This window comes from Topomyia yanbarensis, chromosome 3, assembly GCF_030247195.1.
Source record: "Topomyia yanbarensis strain Yona2022 chromosome 3, ASM3024719v1, whole genome shotgun sequence".
Classification (NCBI taxonomy): domain Eukaryota; kingdom Metazoa; phylum Arthropoda; class Insecta; order Diptera; family Culicidae; genus Topomyia; species Topomyia yanbarensis.
Genome location: NC_080672.1, coordinates 113,455,912 through 113,480,276, shown reverse-complemented (window position 1 = coordinate 113,480,276; position 24,365 = coordinate 113,455,912). Strand labels below are relative to the sequence as shown.

The 24,365-nt window shown below is 36.8% G+C and overlaps 1 protein-coding gene and 1 long non-coding RNA gene across 2 annotated transcripts in view; one reads left to right on the top strand and one right to left on the bottom strand.

Moving 5' to 3' along the window:
- The window catches only part of LOC131689725 (protein O-mannosyl-transferase TMTC1-like), a 739,528-nt gene that overhangs the window by 17,279 nt on the left and 697,884 nt on the right, over positions 1 to 24,365 (bottom strand). The window lies entirely within an intron of this gene.
- Positions 2,995 to 4,139, top strand: LOC131689731 (uncharacterized). The gene is made up of 3 exons (XR_009305464.1): positions 2,995 to 3,529; positions 3,586 to 3,703; positions 3,765 to 4,139. It is a non-coding gene; the product is annotated as an uncharacterized LOC131689731 (long non-coding RNA).

Sequence of the window (24,365 nt, the reverse complement as noted above, 5' to 3'; positions counted from 1 at the left end):
TTTGTGTCTAGGTTCTGCTTCATGATTTCCAGAGTGAGTCTCCATCTTTTATTATTTGTAAATCATGCATTGTAATTCTGCGTTACTCGCAGGCGTTTCCCGCTTCCTTTTATTGCAGCTTTTCTGATGTGCTTTTTCATTCCAATGCTTTTAACCTCTTATTTATATTGCGCCGCATGTGTCTTTATAATTTAAGAGTTTTCAATAAATTCTGTCTTTATCTTTTCCTTCTTATATTGTAGTATGTTCTTTATTTCTTCCATACTTTTGCTTCTGGCTTTGCAAATATTACTTTCTTAGTTGCAAATAAATATTTTCGTCAATTATACTCCTTTTTTGTATTCGCATTTTAAAAGCTTTTCTTCATCCTATATCAAACGAACTATTACCCATTTCGTGGTAATTTTGTTCCTTTGTATCATATTTGTATACCTTTACCTTTATCTAAATTTTTTCTTTATGTTATGTTTATGGTTTTATGTTCTCACTGTTGATTATTTACTCTTTATTTTCCTTTCACTTTCGCTTTTCCTCATATTGTAAATTGCTTATATCCATGTTAATTAATGACAACGATTATCATGTTTATTTAATTTGCATTGTGTCTCTTATTGCGTTTTGTTGCTCAATACGTTCTTATTCCTCCTTGCATTTTTTTCAGTGCTGGTTTACTAATATGCGCTGTCGTAATATTTTGCGTCCTTTGTTGATTGGGTTGCATTGTACCCCCTTCTTTAATATTTGGCGTTCCCTTCTGAATTTTTTGTTGTTGTTTATTTAAGCGCATGTTCATGTCTGGTTGTTTCTCTTTTTTCTTCTCATTTATGGTCTGTAATTTCGTTTTGCTTATAATGTTCCTATCCAGTGTGTGTTTCGTTTGTCTTCTGTTTTCCCTTTGTCCTATATTTGGTATGTGTGGTTCTATAACGGTTTTCCGTGTGCAGCATGATATCTCCCCTTTGAAACATAGGAAGAATATGCCTAAAGCTCCTCCTATGACCAAGAAGACACTAAATGTCGTCCATGGGTTCTCTAGAGGGGCATATGCTAAATTTTCTAGCGTGGTTCTATGGTTTTTTATTTCGTCGACTTCTACCCCTATGTCGAAGAGTTTCTTTGTGTCAAATAACGAAACTATCTTATTACGTTTTGAAAGAGACGGTATCCCCTTATCCTTCCATTTACTAGAAATATTTGGTATGTCCGTATGTGGTATGTGGTATGTTAATTTTGTTTCACCTTGTGTTTCACTGAAGTGTGTAATTCTTATACTATCCGTCTGTATCATCATGTCCGGCAGTAATTTTATATTTCCTTTGCCTTGTATTGTAGTTTCCGTAACGTTCTTTCCCGTGAAAACGGATACCTTCAATTTGTTAGGTGTAAAATACGTCCATATGTTTCTATTTGCAGTTTCCAACCATATGTCGTGGTTCAACTGCAGCACTTTTGTTTTGCATGTCGTCGTTATGTTTCTAAAATATAGCGCGGCCATACATGTGTCCTCTTGTTTGAGGTCTCTTTCTATATTGCTTAATTTACAAAGCCTAGTGTCTCCTATTCTATCGCAGTTGTCATAATCTGCCTGGGTTAATACATATCCCCAGTTGTTTTCTTGTTTTATTATTATGTCTTCCTCTAAGTGCAATATTGTCAATATGTTTCCGGTTATGCTTGGCTCGATTGTGCCTTTATACGCATACCATTTGCTTTTTTTCACGAGCGGAATTTGAAGTGTCATAATTATATCTAAGTCGTTGGTGAGGTTTACGTAGTAATGAAGTGTATTTAATATCTCTGGCATAATTGCCCCGTCTGCTCTTCTCGGGAAAGTAAGGTTGTCGTTCAGCGTTGCTTCCTCACTGTCTAATGTTCGGATTAGTTGTACTGGGTTTATTATTTCCGCTAGGTCGAGGCTCTTTGTGTTTTCTGCGTGTAATATTGCTATCCACGTTTTTTGTTTTAGTTTTAAGTTTTGTCTCATACTGTTATACCACATGCCTATCTCCATGAGCGTTGCTTCTAGGTATAGGTCTTTATCTCTGTCATTGGCTCTGTTAAGAGTGTTCCTGATTTCTGTTTTTAAAGATTCGAAATTTTTATTGTTGCTTTCGACTGCCTTATTCATGGTGATTGTTGAGTTGCTCACGAAATTGTATATTTTTTCGATTGCTGACGCTTGATGTTCTGTATTTTTGTTGAATCTTTCTTCGTTTCGTCTAAGTTTATCCATATTTTCGTCAATTCTAGTTCTGTCGTCGGAGTCCATTGCTCCAATTGCTGACCAAAACCCTCTTGGTGTTCTTGTTTTAAAGAAATACCTGATGTACGTGTTTATGTTCGCAATGTCACTAGTGTCTTTGCTCCAAACCGAGGTTATGACCCCGCATTTCAAATTAGGAATTCTTTCTATTAGCGCTGTACAGGTTTCATTAAAAGCATTTAGTGCCGATTCTAATTCTGCTTGATCCTCTACAAGACTCTTATACGTTAGCGTTACCTTAAAATCGTAGACCCCTTGTGCCAGTAATACATCATTGAGTCTTTCCAGAATCAACGCTGCGTTCGCCATGGCCAAGAAAACTCCAGCGAAAATAGTTCTAAAATATGAAAGATAACGATACTTTCTTATGTATAGAGTCGTAAAATCAATTATTCTTCTATTGCTTTAAACCAATATGCATATGTATATATGGAACGAAAAATCAACGCAACGCGTTGATCTTGCATCATTTCAAAATTGGGTGGCTGTCTTTAAACTTATATTGATTCAACTGGGGCAACAATTTTATGCCTTAAGTCTATGCATATGTAATTCATGTGACAAAAAGCTTGTTACCTTAAATCTTTATTGATGCGGCTTGTTACCTTAGGGAAAAAAAAACTTGCTATCTTGCATAAATCCTCGCGCGGCATATGGAAAAACCCCGCAGAAAAAGGATGTCCAACAGTACAGTATTGAGCCTATATCTATATACTTCTTATCTAGTAAAAATGTACGCTGCCAATAAAGATTGAACTCGAGTCTGGTTTTCCTTTTGTTTTACTCCTGTCTTAGCCAGATAAACTTGCTCTTATATGATTGCTGAGCAAAGCGGTGCGTATTCCGGTTACAATCGTATTCACTGTCAAAATGCCCTCATTACCCTAGCATAGTTACAATAACTCGCTTCATTAGATTTATAACCGTATTGCAAAGCAAGAAATGCTGTGAACGTGAAACGTGAACCGCCTCCTGAATGTTTTTTTCCCGTGCACTATTATGTGCAGTGTAAGTGGTTTAGACTTTACTAACGCGCCTCTTGCACCTTTTTCTGTTCCGATTTCGGCATTTGATGTCAATCGTTTGTGACGAGAGGTAATAATGAGGTAAGTAGTGCGTTTTTATTTCTGATTGATTTTCGGTTCCAAAAACTTTTTCCTTTTTGTTCTTTCAGTTCATTCGTTGTATATTCACCCAATGCCCGTGGCCTCCACAGGGCCCGCACTTGGTGTCTGGACACCCGGTTTTCGCCATTTTTAGGTTAAGGTAAGTATCCTATTATGTTTATTTATTCTTCGGTTATACATTTTTATTCTTTGCAGGGTCGGAAATATAAATTTGAACCGGATTCACTATTGCGTATTGTATTGTTTCTAGGCTCTCCGAAAACCACCCTCCGAGACGTTTCTTTATTTTTTTTCAGCTATGGTGTCATGTATGGTAAGTGTATTTCTTTTAATTTGTTTTTTTTTCGTTTGTACTTTGCTCTTCCTCTTTTTAGGGTATTTTCTTCTTGCTCTGGTGCCTTCCCCCTCTCGACGGATACTGTAATAATTTATAGGATAATCTGGTGAGTGCAACCTTAGAAATAATTTTTTTTGATTAGATTAGAGCTTTTTTTAAGGAGTGTTAAATCTGAGCTTAGGCTCGTTCGCCACTTGAAAAGCTGCTAGTTACTTTGTGTTAATACTTATCATCGGTGTTTTAGTTTCCTTTCACTCTTGCTCGCTTGCGCGAGATATAGGGTGGTGGATATATTTCCACCGTTGTCTACGTATTTTTCGATCGCGTTTAGTTTCCTCTACCATAGTGTTTAATATTTGAGTTTCGTAAAATGGAATATCTTTGATCATGGTCAATGGTCTCTCATTTTACGGGTTATGTACATACTTTGAAAAAAAATTCTTGTAATTTTACGTCATCTTACGCTGACATATGCCAGCGAACAAAATGACTGATTATTATGTTCATTCTTATTTTTACAAGACACCAACTTATTCAAAAACCTAATTTTACATTTTGCAACGTGCAACATGTAAATTTACCAGAACGCTGTGAAATTACATTTGTCTAGTAAACTTTATATATGTATCTACAGTATATCTATTTACAATATGTACATTTCTCCTCCTAGAGTTCAATCCGTGTACTTCTTGAGACGGTTATTATGAACCTTCTCTAATCTGTTTCCGTTTTTAATCACGGTCGTGCATTCACTCGGGAGTTCTACGACCTCATATGGGCCTCTCCACAGAGCTTGCAGTTTTTGTCCTGTACCCGTGGGGACGGATTTTACAAGTACCATATCGCCCCACATAGGCTGCCACTCGTTGGCGTTTTTATCGTATAGGTCCTTCCTCTTTTCTTTTGACAATATTAGGTTTTCTCGTGCTTTCTTGTGCAGGTGTTTGAACGTGGACCGTATTTCGTTGACGTAGTCCTCGTAATATAGCCCATCATTGTTCCATTTATAAATTGAATTAGGAATGTTGGCGTTTTTACCATATACTAATTCAAATGGTGTATAGCCCGTCGATGAGTTTGACGTGGTGTTGTATTCGAATGTAAAGAAAGGCAAATGTTGGTCCCAAGTTTTCGGGGCATTTCCAACATATTGTCTCAAGTACATTTTAAGTTCCCTGTTCGACCTCTCCACTAAATTTGCTTGTGGATGATAGGTGCTCGTAGTGACTTTCTTGATTTTTAGAATTTTACAGACGTTTTTCATTAGGGAGCTTACAAAATTTGCTCCATTATCTGTAACTAACTCCAAGGGAGCTCCAAATTTACAAATATAATTCTCAACAAATGTTTGCGCGACCGTTGCGCTTTCTTGATTCTCCATCGGTGCTACAATCAAGTATCTTGTTAGGTCGTCTTGCATAACTAGACCGTATTTGTTACCCCAATCGGATTCTGGTAATACCACAATGTCCATATATAACTTTTCGAATGGTTCGGACGATGTGGTTGTTATTTTCATTGGAATTTTGTTGGATCGTCCAATCTTGTTCTTTTGGCACGAATCACATTGTTTGACGTAGTTCTCTACATCTCGTCGCATATTTTTCCACTCGAATAGTGGGCTTATGCGTTTCAACATTCTTTTACTGCCGACATGTCCGCCCAGCGGAGAGTCATGAAACTCTTTAAGTACGGTTTCTCTTTCTCCTACTGGTACATGCATTCGGTCTTTCTCTGGCGCAAAGAGGGTGAATACTTTATTGAATTTACCTGCTACAAATCGTAAAATGTTAGTTTCTGGTGGCGTTTGTATGTTTCTAAAGGAGATAATTTGAATATTCTTATCTTCTTTCATGTGTTCGGGGCAGTTCCCGAACGCGTCAACTAATCCTTGGAAAAATACTTTTGTGTCAGCTCTTGATCGGCTTGACCCATTTAGAATCATACCCCATATTTTTCTGTTTGGGATGGCAAATATTCTCCCATTTAGAAAATCTTTCAACCCATGAGGGAGGTCGACCAATTCGCTCAGCTCTTTATAGGCTGACCTACTATTAACGATAACGAATGTGGCGTCTGTTTCGCTCTCGTCGATCCTGCTTTTTGAAAACTTTAATAGTTTAAAATCTATACGTCCCTGTTCTAGATCATTTTCAAAATCTTCATGTGTTATTGTTACATCTAGATCATCTTTTTCGTCCCATTCAAAATCGATATTTTCTAGCCCGTCCATGTGAGGGTTCCATTCGGATTGCTGTGTGTCCTTGAATAGCCCAAATCTTCCCGATGGGTCTGTAATCTGGTTCGTGGTCTTTGTTTCGGTTTGCTTGGCAAGTTTTTCGTCTTCTTCTTGCTGTTGTTGCAGTTTCTGTTGTCGTGTGACTACAGCGACCGTGTGAGATTTTTCATCTATCTCAGCATCAGGATTAAGTCTTGATAGAAAATCTGCTACAACATTATCTTTTCCTTGTTTGTAGCGTATGTCCATTTCCAACCCTTGGAGCTTTAAACGAAGTCGTGTCAGGGTGGGTGATGTTTCTTTCAATCTCCAAATCGAGATTAAAGGTCTATGATCTGTGTAGACGATAAATTTCTGATTATAAATAAAATGTTTGAATCTGTTCACTGACCATACAATTGCGAGTAATTCTTTCTCTATCGTATGGTATCTTCTTTCTGCACCTATTAGACCTCTGCTCGCATAGGCTATGGGTCTATCGGTGGACTTTTCATTAGAAAGTACTGCACCAATGGCATACTCGCTTGCATCTGTTGTGATCACAAACGTATCTTTGTAGTTTGGTCTTACCAACAGAGTATTTGAAGTTAAAAAATCTTTCAGTTCTTCGAATGCTTTCTGACATTCATTGGTCCAAATAAATTTTACATTTTTCTTTAGCAGATCGTTCAATGGTTTACGTTTTTCTGCTATTTGTGGTATGAATTTACCATAAAAATTAACCGTTCCTAGGAACGAACGGACTCCTTTAACTGTTTTTGGCACAGTCATTTCTTTGATGGCCTTTATATTATCCTCCATTGGCCGAATGCCTTCAGCATTAATTGCATGTCCGAGATATTTAATTTCGGTTCTTAAAATTTGGCATTTTCCTGCCTCAATTTTCAAATTGTGTCGGCGCATAGCCTTCAAAACTTTTATGAGGTTTTCATTGTGTTCCTCAATAGTTGACCCGTAAATGATAATATCGTCTAAGTAAACGATAGCTTTCACACCTTCAATTTCATACAATATTGTGTTCATCAACTTCTGAAATGTTGATGGACTATTTCTAAGGCCCATAGGCATTCTTGTAAATTCAAAGTGCCCTTTAGGGGTTGAAAAGGCTGTTTTAGCCGCATCTTTTGGGTTAATTGGGACTTGATAAAAACCTGATTTTAGGTCCAATGTTGAAAAATATTTAGCTCCTCCGAGATTATCAAGTATCTCGTCGATCAGCGGGATCGGATATACAAACGGTTTTGTTATTAAATTTAGTGCTCTAAAGTCAACAACAATTCTATACTTTTTATTTCCGTTTTCATCGTCCTTTTTGGGTACGCACAAAACCGGTGCATTCCATGGACTTTTACTGGGCTTAATAATGCCTTGCTTCAACATTTCCTCGATTTCTGCATTTATATGCTTTTTTGTTGCTTCGGGAAATCTATATTGTCTTTTATTTATTGGTACGTTCGACGTCGTCTCTATTTCATGGACAGCCGCGTCTGTAGTTGTTAGATGGTCTCCCTTTTGGTAAAACACATCACTATATTCCGCCATAATTGATTCCATGGCTTGGAAATTGTTTCTTTTCAAATGATCCAAATTGAGGTTCTCTAATAATTTTTCAGTTCGTTCATTACCACGTAACTGATCGTACTTTTTATTTTCAACCAGACTATAGTCCTGGTTGTCATCCAAGTTTTCTAAAACCTGTTCTCCATAGTAGGAATCCATGTAATTTTTTTCGTTGGACTCATTCGTGTAATTCTTTTTATAGTAATCTTTCTTGTTTGTACCATAATCATTAAAATCTATCCTATATTCCGATCCACATTCCGGGATCATGCTAGTCATGCACTTTCTTCTGTGAGATGTGTCTGATTCAATAAAACTTTTCCTTGACGTTTTATTGTTATTTCTGTTTTCTATTAGTTTGGTCATATCTGTTATATGATTCATTTCTTCGTTATCATACTGTGTCTTATCATCAGTGTATTTTATAATTGCCTCTGTCTGGCATGCCTTCTCAGCCAGAATTTTGCATTTTTGCGTCATGTTTGAGGGCATTTCATCATCCCTTGCTATTTTATTTTGATATCTATTATTCATCCCATCCCTTCCTCCGGGGATCTTGTTACGTACTTCTTCAATGTTTTTAGTTGAATTCATGTCACCCGCGTAGTTGGGAATATTTTCCTCTCTTGACGCAAAAGCATCAGGACTTTGTATTTTATCTCCATTTGGCTCATTGTCGCTCCTATTCGATTTACGGAGGGCGATGTAGTTCAATTGCTGAGATATAAAAATTGTACATTCCTTAAGAAATTTCGCTCCTATAATTCCCGGGACGCACAAATCCTTTACAATATAAAATTTTATTGGATACTTCGAGTTTCCAATTATTAATGTTGTTTCTACTGATCCAATAGTTTCTGATTGTGTCAGATTAAAACCTGTAATGTATAACTTATCCCGATAGTTAATAAATCTTGCTCCAATTTTCGCGACCGTATCCCATCTTATTACATTAAGAAACGCTCCTGTATCAAGCATATATTTAATCCTAATGTCAGGCCTTTCTATTGAGGCGATATTTACTAGTAATTGTTGATTTCTGGTACATTCTATGTCCAATTTTTCATATGGAGGCATGGTTCCTTGGAATTGATTACTCGTGTTTTGTTGCAATGTGGTGGGCCGTCCGTGGCCATTATATCGTATATTGAGCGACTTAGTACTCAGTCGTTGTCTAGTTGTATTATAATTTCTTAAATTCTTATTTGTGCTTGTTTTACTGTATGTACCGCAATTTACGCATACTTGTCGGGGTTGTTTAAACGGTTTATTTTCTGGCCTGTTATTGTAGGGGGTCCTGCCATCTATCTGCCCGAACTCCCCATCGTTCAGTTTTTTCTTTGGTGTTCATCTCTTCTATGCTCCTGCTTGTATGGTGACTCGCCTCTTTTCCAGTCTGGTTGTTCCCTCCATTGTCTGGGGTTTGAGTCATTCTGTTTCCAGGGGGGTTGCTGCTCCCTCCACTGGTTTTGCCAAGGCTCGTTTTGCCTCCAACCTGCTTGTTGTGCTTCTCTCCAAGGTCTCGGGCCAGATTCATTTTGCCTCCAGCCTGTTTGCTGCGTTTCCCTCCATGGTCTTGGGCATGGTTCATTTTGCCTCCAATCGGTCCTATTGTTTCCGTCTGGGCGCATACTCCTCTGGTTGTTGTTATTCGTTTGGTAGTTGTAACTACCTCCTGGGCGCCCATTCTCTCCTTGTCTATTTTGTTGGTAGCTTCTATTGTTGTTTGTTCTTGGTGGCTGATAGCCGTTTCTGTATCTACCACGCTCGTTTTGGTTATCCTCGCGTCGAGGTCTATGGTCGTCGTTCCTAAACTGTCTTGGTGGATTGTTAAACCCCCCGTCTGTCGCCCATCTTCCTTTGAATTTGTTTGAATTTTGTACTAATTCCAATGATTCCAGTCTATTACCTATTTCCGTCAAATGCTCGCATTCTGCATGTCTTTCCTCTAAGTAGTTCAGTAGCTCGACTAGCGGCATTTCACGTTGACTCTGGGCTATTTGCTTAAGTTCTTTATTATACAAACCGCATATGCAGTGTAGCCTCAAGCTTTTTGTCATAGCCCTGTCTACTTCCCCTGGTCCTTCGTCATAATATTCGAGATGGGTATTTATTTCCATCACTCGTTTTTTGTACTCTTTAAATGTTTCCTGTGGTTTTTGCCTTAGGGTTTCTATTTTGGTAATTATACCTTCTATGGATACATTATCCCCAAATTCTTTAATCAAGTTCGTCTTTGTTTCATTCCAAGTGTCGCCTTTGATTTTAGCGATTGCTGCTGCCGCTTTTCCTTTCAATTTCAGTAGTACCACATAGACTAGATCTGTATGCGGTTCGTCTGCTGGTATTTGTTCGGCAAAGTGATCGACGTGGTATAAAAACGCGTCTAATTCATCCCGAGACCCGTTAAACTCAGGGATACACTGAATAGCCTCTGTTTTAGGGAAGCGGTATTCCGCCTCTTGTGCATTACGCTGCATGGTGTTGCTTTTTATTTCGCATCCACTGTCTGATAAGCTTCTTTGTTTGGTTATTTTTGCTTCTGATAAGTGTATTTGTTTGGGTATAACTCCTTTTATATCTAACTTCTTTTCGAGTATTATTGTCCTATCAAGGATTTTTATTGACTGGTCGTATTTTTTCTGTACTATGTCTAATTTGTCGGTTAGTTCATTCCAAACTCTAACTTCGACTCTGTTTTCGTATTTACTTAATACTGCTTCGAACTCTTCGAAGGCTTCCTTAAGCAATTGTTTTTTTTGTGAGGATTCCTTGGAGCGTTCTGGCTCTTCCTTTGTTTTTGTTTAAATTCTCGTATTCGCGTAAGATGTATTCACTGATTTCATCTAGCCTAGACATTTAGGGATTAGTATGTGCATCCAATGATTTGGCCTCCTAGCTGTTTTTTCATTGCTTCGTGGTGTGTCATTACACCGTTTCTAGTGTTCAATATGAGATTTCCGCATATTGTTGGGAGAAAGGTTCTTACGTAGAGTTTTAGCTGGTTCGCTGTCGCTTTAATGGGAGTATGTGGGGTTTGAATGAGTATTAGTTCTTCGTGTAGTTTTACTTGGACTATTTCACCCTGTTCTTTGATTATTTCAATAATTTTTTCCCTGCGTAGTAGTTCAACAACCTCATTGGTGTTAGCTACGCTAGTATTAATAAGTACAGTTTCCGATGTGAATTGTATGTTCACTAATGCTTTCAATATTCTTCCAGCCCTCATTATTTGTTCAATAACAGTTTAAGGTAATTTGTTTTATTTATCCAATCGTCTTCGTTTTTTCACTTTCCATGAGAAACGAACGTTTGAGGAAAAAAAAAAAAGAAAAAAAAGATGAAATGTGTTTTAATTGCAATCGTATCGCCTCAGCGCGTTCAGTTCCTTGCACCCACTGATTGCGTCACGATTGTTGATATATCTTCTCCCGCTATTTAATTATTTCGTCATCAACCACAGTCTCGGTCTCTTCGTCGGTACCAGCTGTTTCAGTACATGGCTGGTAGCTAACGTAAAATGCTTATTCTGCTAGTCCGTTCTCGCTTCGTGGTGTAAGGTTTCATTTACTTCTCGTTCGTCGTGTTATGGTCGTCACTATATGTCCTCATACATTGTCGAATGTATTCACCGTGTGTGGTGGATTAATTAATTAATTAATTAAGTGATGCAATGTACAAAATTAACCGTTTCTTCGAAAAAAAAAAACGAAAGTAGCCAGATGTAGTTCTTATGATCCTACTATCGCGGCGTAAACGCTCAATAAAGTTGATCTTTTTATATTGTCCCTGCGTAGTATAAAAGAAAATTTCTTTTTCTCACTTACCTGAGCTGCATTGTTGATCTACTCGTTAGTTCCTGTCGAGATGATCTAGATCCTTAAACTCGTAGCAAGCGCATATGTATTTGTAGAGATCGTTGACGCACTCTGTCAAAATTTTGTGAACAAAGAAACTTTCACTGAATCGATCAGATATGCTGAGTGTTTGTCTTTTTCCACATTTAAGCTATCGTATTTTTCGTGGTTTGTTATTTTTCTTCAGTTTTCACCATCAAATTCCGCAGACAATTTACGCATTTTTTTTCATCACATTCAATATTAACACGATCAGAAATCGTCGAATTTCTGCTTTTCTCGGATCTACACTTATGGTTAAGGTTTCCTCGCGACGAGACTTATTTCAGGCATTAAAACTGGTTACCACCAACGCCTGTCTCGATGTTTTTTTTTTTTTTTCTCTTTGACGATAGTAGTCGGTAAAATGCCAACTTATTCACTAAAAAACGCTCAAACACTTTCAAAATGTAACCTTTCTTCTCACTTTATGGTATACACTGATCTGAAGACTTTAGCTGATTTTAGCCTCCAGTCATAAATGCGTCCTGCAATCTCTCAGGATTGCTAAACCGCTGTCACCACATGCACCTACCCGCAACGGCTACTCCCGCGCAACACGTTACCAACATATTATTCCCTTCCTAACACGGGGAAAACGCGAACGGGAAAAAACACAAAAGTCAGGTTTACGATTCTAGAAAAACATATATTACTCCTACTTTTTGTACACATCTGTATAGACTACCCTACTGTGCGATTCTTTTCGCGCCTAACTATTCAAAACTTAAAATCGATCTCGGTTGTTGGCAGCCAGAGGTACGCACAGTACATGGGGCCCAGCCTTGATCGAGTTAATTGAAAAGGGAGAAAAAGAAAAAAAGCCTCGATTCTAAATCTTCTGAAGTTTATATAGTAAATTTCTTGCTTACTTCAGCAAGATTTCAATTATTGGCTATCTATCCTTGTTCAGCATGCGATTGACATTATATTTGTATTAGTGTCGCATCGCTTTCTATCTTTCTCCTTCGTTTGTAGTTTTTATGTTAATGTATTCCTATTCTCCTCTACCTTAAAGTAACTCTTGCTGTCTTCTATTATTTTACGAAGGTTCCCCGAACGTGAGTACTTCCTAATTGGTTTAGTGTTAGTGAGCCTTCGGTTCTCGCTAGAACCTCGTGTTCTCTTGTTCTAACTAAAGCTATTCGTAAGCAGTTGAACGCTCTATTTCCCGAACATAATTATGCGTTTGTATCGATGCGCTCACAATCATAAAAACGCCACGCCTATGTAAATAATTACGTTAATTAATATTGGCACAGCCAAATTCTATACAACCGTATAAACACCTGCAGCCGGTGTCATTGGAAAACAATCATTAATTCTTCGAGCAACACAGTGACTCACGTTTGTTGTGCTATGTGCACTGCGACTTAAGCCGCTGCGTTTGCAAATTCGCTAGTGGCGAGTTTTTTCAGGTCAACCATAGACTTGTTGGTTGCGCATTTTTAGGTGTTTACTATTGTGGGGCTGTTCAGCTGCCTAATTCGGTTTATGGTTAGCATATCACGGTTAACTTGATTGAAGTATCAGCCAGAGTATCCAGATAAATTCAATTTTCACCAATGATGTAGACACTAAAGTATTGTATATAGAATAACTTTTGAACCAGAAGTCGTAGCCTATTACACTCTTCGGGGAAGTTGTACACGGTACTCATATCTATTGAAATTAGCATAGCATATATTTTTAGAATACATAGGAACGTGTCCATGAAATATTAAATACTGTGGATCGTTTATCCATGTTAAATCACATACAAACTTTAAACCATTTGTGCTAAAATATAGTGCAACCTATCAAATCAACATTGTGCATGGTTGAATGAGGTCGTAGTTTTAGATCGGTTTTACTGAATTCCAAAATTTGTGCCACCCTAGTGTGCATGTGTTCATTTCGCTTATTTATTTTTATGTGATTCATGTCCACAGCTGACTCTCTTCATTTGCCGGCATATTTTTGGGCTCATCGTGCTTCATTGTTTCGGTGCAGTGCATGCATTCAGTTATTTTCGGTTCAAATTCAATTTCAGTTTCAAACTGAATTTTGTTTCTGTGCGGGTTCTGAGTGGGATTATCGAGTAAAAATTCATTAGATAAGATTACGTAGTTCACTTATGCCCCAAAATTTAAAAGAGGTCACATTCTGCCTTCACATATAAGAAATAAATGCTTTTGTTTGTGAATTAATTTATATTTCCTCTGCACTGAAGGCGATCCTGTGTGAAACTTCAACTTCAGTAGGCTCGGGAGTGAATGAATGAAGGAGGCGTTGACACTGAATTCTGGCTTCGGTAAATGCACTCAGAAATAGGCAACTTTTACAAAAATTATTCCGTTCTGAATGTTTAAATTATACATTCCTCTAAGTCGTTCAGCAGCAATTTTTTTTAAGAATCAAAAGAAAACTTTTTAAAAAAGGAATTGTGACTCACTCACTTGTTTTCAAGAGTCTCTACTTCTAACGTTTCAAAACAAGCGCTCCGTTTCAAAATTTCTGATTCCGTAGAATGTTCAATTAGTGCAAATAGCGGAAATAATGGATTTTGCGGAGATAGTAATTATCTGCACCATAATTGGTCCGAGCGAGCTAACGTTGCTAGCACGGCCTCTTTCTCATCAAATAAATTGTGACACACGTGTAAACTATAAACATTAATCAGTTTGCTTTTTCACTCCGTAGAAGCATGATTGCAGATGTCCGTCAAACGCAAATCGCTCGTTGGTTAGCCAGAGTCACCAATATGGGGGATGTGGCACCTGAGAACCTCAATCAAATACGTGAAGTTATAAATAGAAGTGCCGCCTGTTCGTTTGAATCATTCATCGCTCGCCTGCCAAAGGTGCAACATCATGGCTATAATGTTCGGGACGGTGCAATAAGTGTTTAAACACCGTTAACCATGTTCAAATTCGCACTCGTTTATTTGCTGTGTGCAAAGCTTATCACGCGCGCGATTTGAAACGAACGGGTATAGTAATGCTATGAAAGGATAGAGTCGTGAATTCACGATGATTTGAAAAATTAAGTTGGTAGGGTGGGTTTGGATTGAGCTCAGCGACGTGTGTGCTGCTTGTTAGTTAGCGTTGGGAAAAATAATTTATTTTTATGCTATGAAATTCTCAAGTCAAAATGCTTTCGGCGGGTTTGTAAGTACTTAGGGTAATGAACCTATTGGCACACACGTTTCATATTTTGGATACACGTGATGTGTTTTTATCACTAAGACATCCGATAATATGCTTCTGTAAGTTTTTCTAAAGTACGGGCGGACTCTACTGGGTTTCTGCTTATTTAAAGGTGGGGGTTAGTTGGAGATTTTGGTGGATGAGGAGATTGAATTTGTTAGAGCAGTGACCAAGAATGGTTTTTATTTTTATCAAAGTATGGGATTTAATATGGGAGAATAATATTGCAACAAAAACGGTCACATCCCCTGATATGTGATGCTGTTCGGTTTGTTGCTTTATTTAAAACACATTTAGATCTGTTATGAATAAAGAGTATTTAGCACACCAGGCCCGTGCACAGAAATTTCTCAAGGGGAGGGTTTTGATATGTTTTACGTTTCTTTTAAAGGAAAGGTATAGAAATCCTCAAACTGGAGGGCCGAGTCTTGTGTACCAATCAACTTAGCTCAACAAATAGAGTAAAGCCGTGGAGAAGGAATCATCAACAGACACCGCTACCTGCTGGCTCGTGGTGGTGTCAGATTGGTTTGTGGTAGTTAAGCCTACCGACTAAACCTAAAGCTCTTGTATATCGCAATCCTCATCCATCCGGGGCAACTTTCGCGGTATATCTGACCTGTCAACCATAATGATTCACATCACTTTACAACCACCTTCGTGGAGTTTGTTACCCTTCTTGGCGCTGCTCGTACCTATGTTTCTTGTTTTAAATTGTTTGCATCTTCCATAATACTGAAAGCGATGCTATTTCTTTGAAACAAAAATCATCCCAAACGAATTACTTAGAGTTTCCGATGACAATTAATGGCACAAGCTAAAAGGGAAAAAGTGTATTCTACTGCATTGCGGTTGCGTCTCTGACATTACTCACTCATCTTTTTGTTCATCTAGCACAAATTTTTTCTGATCATAACAAGACAAAAAAATTCCCACTGAAACACGTGTATTTTCAAAACTGACAGAGCATTCCAAATTTTACTACTTGTATAGACCACTGCTAAAGAATTGATAAAGTGTCCGAATATTAAGTGCTAAATGTTTTAACATTTGATTTAATGTGTCCTTTTGGCGGTCGAATCTGGCATGGAATGATTTTGAGTTCAGAACGTATTAAAATAGAAGCCGTTTTGAAATTTCTCAACAAGTTGAAAAATTTCGAGGAGTCCGGTCCCCAGGACCCTCCCTCTGGATCCGCCACTGGTAATAGCAATTATACAGGTAAGAAAATACTTGACGGATAGAAATATGCGTTGCATTTGTGTTAATAGCATTCGTACAATTGAATGCCCAGTTATCAGTATACTGACAGAATAATTAGTAATTTGACCTCCTTACCCAATCAGCATTTAAAGTTTTATAGCACACTTAAATCCGCAAATGTTACATTGCGATGTTAGAGGATGAAGAGTTTCTTGACCAAGAAAGAGGAATAATTGTCCAGGTTAGTGAAGAATTATTTGTTCATGATGCGTTTACGGTTGTTTTCGTAAACTATACGCTCAGGTATATATAAATGCGTCAATATTAGAACATCTCACGGTGTCTCTGGTGGAACAATATTTATACAAAAAAAAAACAGTATCGCTGAAGTACTATCTAAACGAAAGCTTATCAAATTGTTTAAATATTTATCGACAGATGAGGTTGGAAACTGGCTCAGAATTGGGATCAAGCTTAAGCGGCATTACAAATCAAATTTTACTATATGCAGGAAGAAAGCCATCCGAAGTATGGGTTGTTTTTTCCTGAAAAGATGCCTTCTAATTTTAGAATTATATGGTTGTTTACATTGCGTTTCAATGTAGAATATCCATTTGTGGAGGCATTCTCAATGTTACATCCTACCTGTCGTTGTCGTTGTAAGTAAACTTGCACCATGTTTGTATTATGTGAAAACTGTTATTAATTATGTTCAAATGAATGAAAATTCTTCCAAACGTTGGCCATTTGAGACAAAAAAAAAATTGTCAAAAATTCGTGACCAAAAAGTCATTTTCAAATACATATAGTTATAAATAGAAGTGCCACGTGTTCGATTGCATCATTCGATGCTCGCGTGCCACACGAGCAGCATAATGACTATATCGTTCGGACTGTACAATATGCAATAAACACTATGTATTTTCGGTAGTGGTGACATTAACACGCACACAGTTAAACTGTGTACAATTTGCACCCGCTTTCCCTGCTGTGTGCAAAGTTTATTGTGCGCGCTTGAATCTGTTTCCCGAGTTGAAATTTTGCATACACGAACGAGTATGGAAAACTGATATGTTCGAGTCGTGAACACCTGATGGTTTGCAATGTGCAAGCGCGGGGTGGGTAGAATGAGTTTGGATTGAATTCAACACAGCAGAGTGAGAACACGTTTCATATTTGGAATACACGTGATACGTTTTTCATCACTAAAGCATCTGACACCATGCTTCTGTGGGCATTTCTAAAGCACGGGCGAACTGAGCTGGATTTGCGTATACTGAAAGATGTGGTATAGTGCGAGCTTTTGATGGCTCAGGAGATTGAGTTTTGTTAGAGCAATTACAGTTTTGACTTGTTTTCAAATATAGTTGCTAAGCTAATCTATAGTGATGCTTGGTAACCAACCCAGAAGCAATGACATCTGATCAAGATGATTGCTTTTTTTGTTATCACAGGTTTGCAAGCATTAGAATTATATATCAATCGAATTTCTTAGGGCACGTTCATCAGCTATACTACGCTAATATAGAAGTTTTAACGCGAATTTTCGTATTTTAAAACTGATATACGTTGCCGTTTTCTTTGTTGCTCTACAATCGGGTCTGTTACTACGCGAATAACTGGGGCGTGAAAAAGGAATCCACGTAGTAGAAATCCCATAGCTAATAGGGTTTTGACTAATTGGAGCTGTGGCCGAATATTTCGTCTTCGTTAACATTTAGCGCCATACTTTCTTTGGCAAAGTTGTTGTGCTTAATTAGAGCTACAATTTAGAGTGATTGGCTATGCCATTTGTTGAGAACTGTGCCGGCAGGAGTGCTTTAAAAGAGAGTAAATGAATCGAACCTCTCGTCGTGAATGTGACTATCATTGAATGAGTTCAACATGAAGTATATCGAAGCACTGATTATTTTGAAAGATGATGTCTGAGGAAGATTTGTGCAGAAAGTCAGGAGTTTCTGGATGGTGGAAAGAATAACTCGGAATTGTTCCACCAGGCGGCGCTATTGAGAATGCAAATGTTAAACTAATGTTAAAATCATTCTTTATTTCAATAACGTAAATATTTAGAGGGGTACTGTATTCAGTAAAGTTGCTCGAGAAATCAAAGACTACCAGATGGTGACAGATTAGTTTGGGATACTCTCACTATGTGGCGCTAGTGAGCGTACCAATTTCAAGCAAACGGTTAGTGAGTTTACAAGAATTTCCAGACACAGTAGAACATTGATAGATCACGTGTATTCCAATTTTGATGGGGTTCATTCGTATGTAGAGGCCGATTGTAAAATTTCAGATCATGAGACAATTTCAATTTTGCTGGAGAGTGAACCAAACCGCGAGGAGGATAAAGTTAAAATTAAGTGCTGGAAAAGATATTCGAAACAAGCCATGTCTCAACTGGTTTCGAGAAGCCTGGATTTTACGGAATTGAATGGAAATTTGGATAACAAGGCAGCTGTTCTAACTAATGTGTTAAAAGAGTGTACAAATAGTTTAGTTTCTCAAAAGTATATTAATTTAAATAACTCGAACAGCTGGTACTCTTTAGATCTTTTGCGCCTGAAACGTAAAAGGGATAAAAAGTACAAGAAATTTTGCAGAACTAATAGTGAACGTCTTTGGAATGGGTACACACACGCGCGAAATATTTATTCACGAGCTTTGAAAAAGACCAAATGTGAGTACATTCAAAGGAAGATCGATCAACATCAAAACAACAGCAAAGAGTTATGGAAAATCCTAAAGAATTTAATTAAACCTAAACCTAGTTCCTCGCAGTCCATAACTTTTAACGGGGTAGAAGAACAATCTGAGCAAATAATAGCTGAAAAATTGAACAGTTATTTCGTTAACAGTGTGCAACTGATCAATCAAAGTATTGAGCTGGTCAGTGAACCTGCGGAAATAGCACAGCCGATTAATATTAACTGTAGATTTGATGGATTTCACCCAATCACTTTTGAACAATTGAAAGATATTTGTTTTTCTTTGGGAAAATCGGCTGGTATCGATAATGTCAATGCAAAAGTGATACAGGATTGCTTTCATGTCATCGGACACGATCTGCTGGACCTTGTAAATGAATCGCTACAAACGGGGCACGTGCCGACAGTTTGGAAGGAATCACTTGTGATTCCTATTCCCAAAGTTACTGGGACGGATAAAGCCGAAGAGTACCGCCCCATTAACATGTTGCACACATTAGAGAAAATTTTAGAACTTGTTGTTAAGGGCCAGCTGATGAGTTATTTGAATAATAATAATTTGCTAATTCCGGAGCAATCGGGATACCGAGAGGGACACTCTTGCGAAACCGCTTTGAATCTAGTGTTAGCAAAATGGAAAGAGAAAATCGAGGTTAAAGAGACTATTTTTGCAGTATTTTTGGATCTGAAACGCGCTTTTGAGACAATTTCGAGACCATTACTTTTGAAAACTTTAGAGCGATTTGGTATCGGAGGGATAGCGCATAAGTGGTTTGAAAACTATTTATGTGATAGAACTCAGAAAACTAGTTTCAACGATTTTGTATCTAGTCCTCTCGGCAATCCTCTTGGAGTGCCGCAAGGTAGTGTCTTAGGTCCTATTTTATTTATTATGTATATAAATGACATGAGGCGAGTTTTACGATTTTGTGACTTAAATTTGTTTGCTGACGACACTGTTCTGTTCATTGCAGCTAAGGATATAGATGAAGCCGTGGCGCATTTGAACGAAGATTTGCATTCCCTTGCTCGTTGGTTAAAATTTAAACAATTAAAGTTAAATGTTGCTAAAACTAAATATATGATCATCTCTTCGGCTAATACTAGGCCTGACGTTAACGTTGAAATAAATGGTGAGACTATTGATCGCGTTAGTGAATTAAAATATCTTGGAATAATCATTGATGACAAGTTAACCTTTAAGTCTCACATCGACAATGTCATCAAAAAGATTGCTAAAAAGTATGGTATATTGTGTCGTCTGAAAAATGATTTAACAATTAGTAGTAAAATTTTATTATATAAATCTATTGTTTCACCACATATTGACTTCTGCCCATCCATTTTGTTTCTTGCCAATCAAACACAAATATTGAGGTTACAGCGATTGCAAAATAGAATCATGCGATTAATTTTAAAATGTAACAGATACACTTCCTCTAGTTTCATGCTAAGCGCATTACAATGGCTCTCTGTGAAGCAAAGAATTTATTACTTAACAATGGTGTTCATTTTTAAAATTATTAATGGAATGCTGCCTCGATATTTGTGTGATCGAATTGAAAGAGGAAGTGATGTGCATAGATACAACACTAGAAACGCGTCGGATCCAAGAACACCAAACTTTTTATTTAGTAGATCACAGAACTCCTTGTTGTACAAAGGAATAAGCTTTTTCAATTCGATGCCTAGGCATATTAAACGTGCAGCAACATTAGCGGAGTTCAAAACACTATGTATTTCACACGTAAAATCTGCTTTGTAGACAGATTTTTTGAATTTTTATATTTTGGAGTTATTTGAATAACTATGTAATACCACGAAGATTGTATTTTTTTTCTCTTCTATTATTTGCATTTAGTCACACTAAGTTATTATATTCGCTATGATGATGATGGATTTTTGTTACTTGTTTATTAAAGCTATTAAAAAATAATGAGATGTCTACAAAAGTCTGAGCCACGCGCGCGCTAAGCAGATAGAGACTAACTTGAAATCGAACATGGTGACCAGCACTAAAAGCTCATCGGGTTGAATCGAAGCTTTTAGACTTTTGTTGTGATCAGGGTCTGATTTGATGATGGAGTTGTGTTGACTTTGCTCGACAATAGAGTTAAGTTCGGTTATTGCTGCGATAGTGGTAATAACGGAGTTAGCTCGTTGAGTATGGGGCTTGATGACTCCTTCTGATAACTACTAGATATCGGGTTCAATTCCTGATCAATCAAGGATGTTCTTGGATAGGAGTATCCCTTGATTGCCTTGGGTTAATGGTAGGAAACTTTCAATAAAGGGGTCTGATGTGGATGATATAACTCGACCGGACTCTGCACTGCCACTAGGCTCGTCACTGCTCACCTTAGCAGGTGGTAGTACCGATGTCTTGGTCAGGCGGGAGGAGTCTTACAGAGAATTATCGGAAATGGAAACTATTGGGTTCAATTCCCGATTCTATCAAGTATCTTCCCGGAATGGAAATTTTCTTGATGGACCTTGGTTGTTGGCGGAATATTCGAAATGTATCTGGTTACGTTCTTTTGAAGGAAAGCTATGTCTGCAAATTGAACCAGTCCGTTTCTTTTTGTTAACTGGTTTTGTTATGGATCAAAATATTAATTATCTTTTAGATAAATCGTTCAGCTCACACCTTTGTGGGGGTATGAGGTGGGACCATCATCATCATCATTACCACCTTACAGCATATTATAGAAAATGATACATCTCAAAAGTCTAATAACTTGAAAAGATAGTGTTTTCGGCAAAGTTCTAAAGGAGGTCAAGGGCTACACGATTATGAATAATTTTAATGGAAATAGATCCGCGGCGTTAGTGAGCATGTACTATTTTTGCTGCCCGAAGGCGAATAGATTATTTCAGAATTTAGCCACTAGGCGGCGCTAAGGAGAAAACAACTTCCAGTACATAAATAAGTTGGATTTAAATGTTTCGTGTTCCACTCGTCAGTAACTGACACCATCTTGCTATCAGTTAGACAATATATTCAAACTAACATCAAACTGGCGTCAGTTAGGTAACTTATTAAGGTTAGGTTTTGTGCCCTTAACACTCGGAATACCAAGGGGGTAAAAAAAATGGGAACGCTTACTTTGACCGGTCATATCTCAACCGTTACATAATCGATTTTAAATCTGTCTTCACCAATAGAAAGATATGTCTTTTGAGAATACGTCAAATTAAAAAATAGAATAATAGAGTTGTCTACCGTAAGTTACAGTAAAAAGAGTATGACAAAGTCAGTGAGAAAAAAAATGGGAACGCTTCTTTGACTTGCCATATCTTAGCTGTTTGCTCACCAATTTTAATTCTTTCTTCACCATTGGATAGGTAAATCTTTTATAAAAACAGTGAACAAAGAATGATGGAAAACAAATTTGTGTATCTGAAGTAATTGTAAAAACAGTAATTGAGAGTCAGTACAGACGAAATGACTTTTTCTGTTCAAACAATCGTATCACGACCGTTTGTCAACCAATTTCAATTTTCCTTACACCAATGCAATCCTTAGAGCTTCTAGACTTGTAATATATGCAATAAATAGTAGATTTTCAAAAATTACTATACTTTTTCGAGTTTTTAGGAGATAGGATTTTTACAATGTACGTGGCATACGGTTCATTGAAATTCTTTGCGACTTGTTAGTTTTACGGTTTAAAAATTACCTGTTTACTCAATAGTTCTACATATTATACATGGATATTATTATATCAAAATGTTTGCACGGACGTGGAGAAACACATTATTGTATGTAAGTTACTAAATAATAGAGTGTGTTAGGACGATTCAGTAAATACGAAGAAGTTCAGAATTTTAAAATATTCGTCATATAACTTTAAATTTGAAGCGATGACCTATACATTTTAATACACCAGTCGATTGTAATTGATGGCGGCTACAATTTCTGAAAAAACACATTTTTATATTTTCTCAAAAAATAGCCAAAAGTACGTAGAAGTACAGAAATTTCATTTAGTTGGCAAAAAACGTCGAATTCAAAGCGATGGCCTATACCTTTTTATATACCAATCGATTATAATTGATTTTGGTTACAATTTCTGGAAGAACAATTTGTATATTTTCTCAAAAAAATAGACTAAAGTACGTAGAACTACAGTAATTTCATTTAGTTGACAAATAGCTTCAAGTATTCAAAGCTATCACCTATTTCATTTATACACCAATCGATTGTAATTGATTTTGGCTACAATTTCTTAAAGAACAAATTTTTATATATTCTCAAAAAATAGCCAAAAATACGTACAAGTACAGAAATTTCATTTATTGGGCAAATAACGACGAATTCTAAGGGATGATTTATACTTTTTTATACACGAATCGATTGTAATTGATGGCGGCTACAATTTTTGAAAGAACACATTTTTATATTTTCTCAAAAAATAGACAAAATGCGAAGAAGTACGGAAATTTGATGTAGTTGGCAAATAAGGTCACATTCAAAGTGATGGCCTACACTTTTATATATATAACAATCGATTGTAATTGATTTCGGCTACAATTGTTGCAAGATAAACTTTTCATATTTTCCCAAAAAAACGACAAAAATACGTAGAAGTACAGAAATTTCGTCTGATTGGCACACAACTACAAATTTCCGTACTTGTACGTATTTTTGGCTAATTTTTGAGAAAATATAAACAACTGTTCTATCAGAAATTGTAGCCGCCATCAATTACAATAGATTGGTGTATAAATAGTGTAGGTCATCCCTTTTAATTTGCAGTTATTTGTCAATCAAACGAAATTTCTGTAGTTCTACGTATTTTTGTCGTTTTTTTTAAGAAAATATAAAAAGTTTATCTTGCAACAATTGTAGCCGAAATCAATTACAATCGATTGGTATATATAAAAGTGTAGTCATCACTTTGAATTTGACCATACTTGCCAACTAAATCAAATTTCCGTACTTCTACGTATTTTGTCTATTTTTTGAGAAAATATAAAAATGTGTTCTTTCAGAAATTGTAGCCACCATTAATTACAATCGATTGGTGTATAAAAAAGTATAAATCATCCCTTAAAATTCGACGTTATTTACCCACTATATGAAATTTCTGTGCTTATACGTAGTTTTGGCTATTTTTTAGAAAATGTGTTCTTTAAGAAATTGTAGCCAAAATCAATTACAATCGATTGGTATATAAAAAGGTATAGGCCATCACTTTGAACTCGACGTTATTTGCCAACTAAATGGAATTTCTGTACTTCTACGTACTTTTGGCTATTTTTTGAGAAAATATAAAAATGTGTTTTTTTCAGAAATTGTAGCCGCCATCAATTACAATCGACTGGTGTATTAAAATGTATAGGTCATCGCTTCAAATTTAAAGTTATATGACGAATATTTCAAAATTCTGAACTTCTTCGTATTTACTGAATCGTCCTAACACACTCTATTATTTAGTAACTTACATACAATAATGTGTTTCTCCACGTCCGTGCAATCATTTTGATATAATAATATCCATGTATAATATGTAGAACTATTGAGTAAACAGGTAATTTTCAAACCGTAAAACTAACAAGTCGCAAAGAATTTCAATCAACCGTATGCCACGTACATTGTAAAAATCCTATCTCCTAAAAACTCGAAAAAGTATAGTATTTTTTGAAAATCTACTATTTATTGCATATATTACAAGTCTAGAAACTCTAAGGATTGCATTGGTGTAAGGAAAATTGAAATTGGTTAACAAACGGTCGTGATACGATTGTTTGAACAGAAAAACTCATTTCGTCTATACTGACTCTCAATTACTGTTTTTACAATTACTTCAGATACACAAATTTGTTTTCCATCATTCTTTG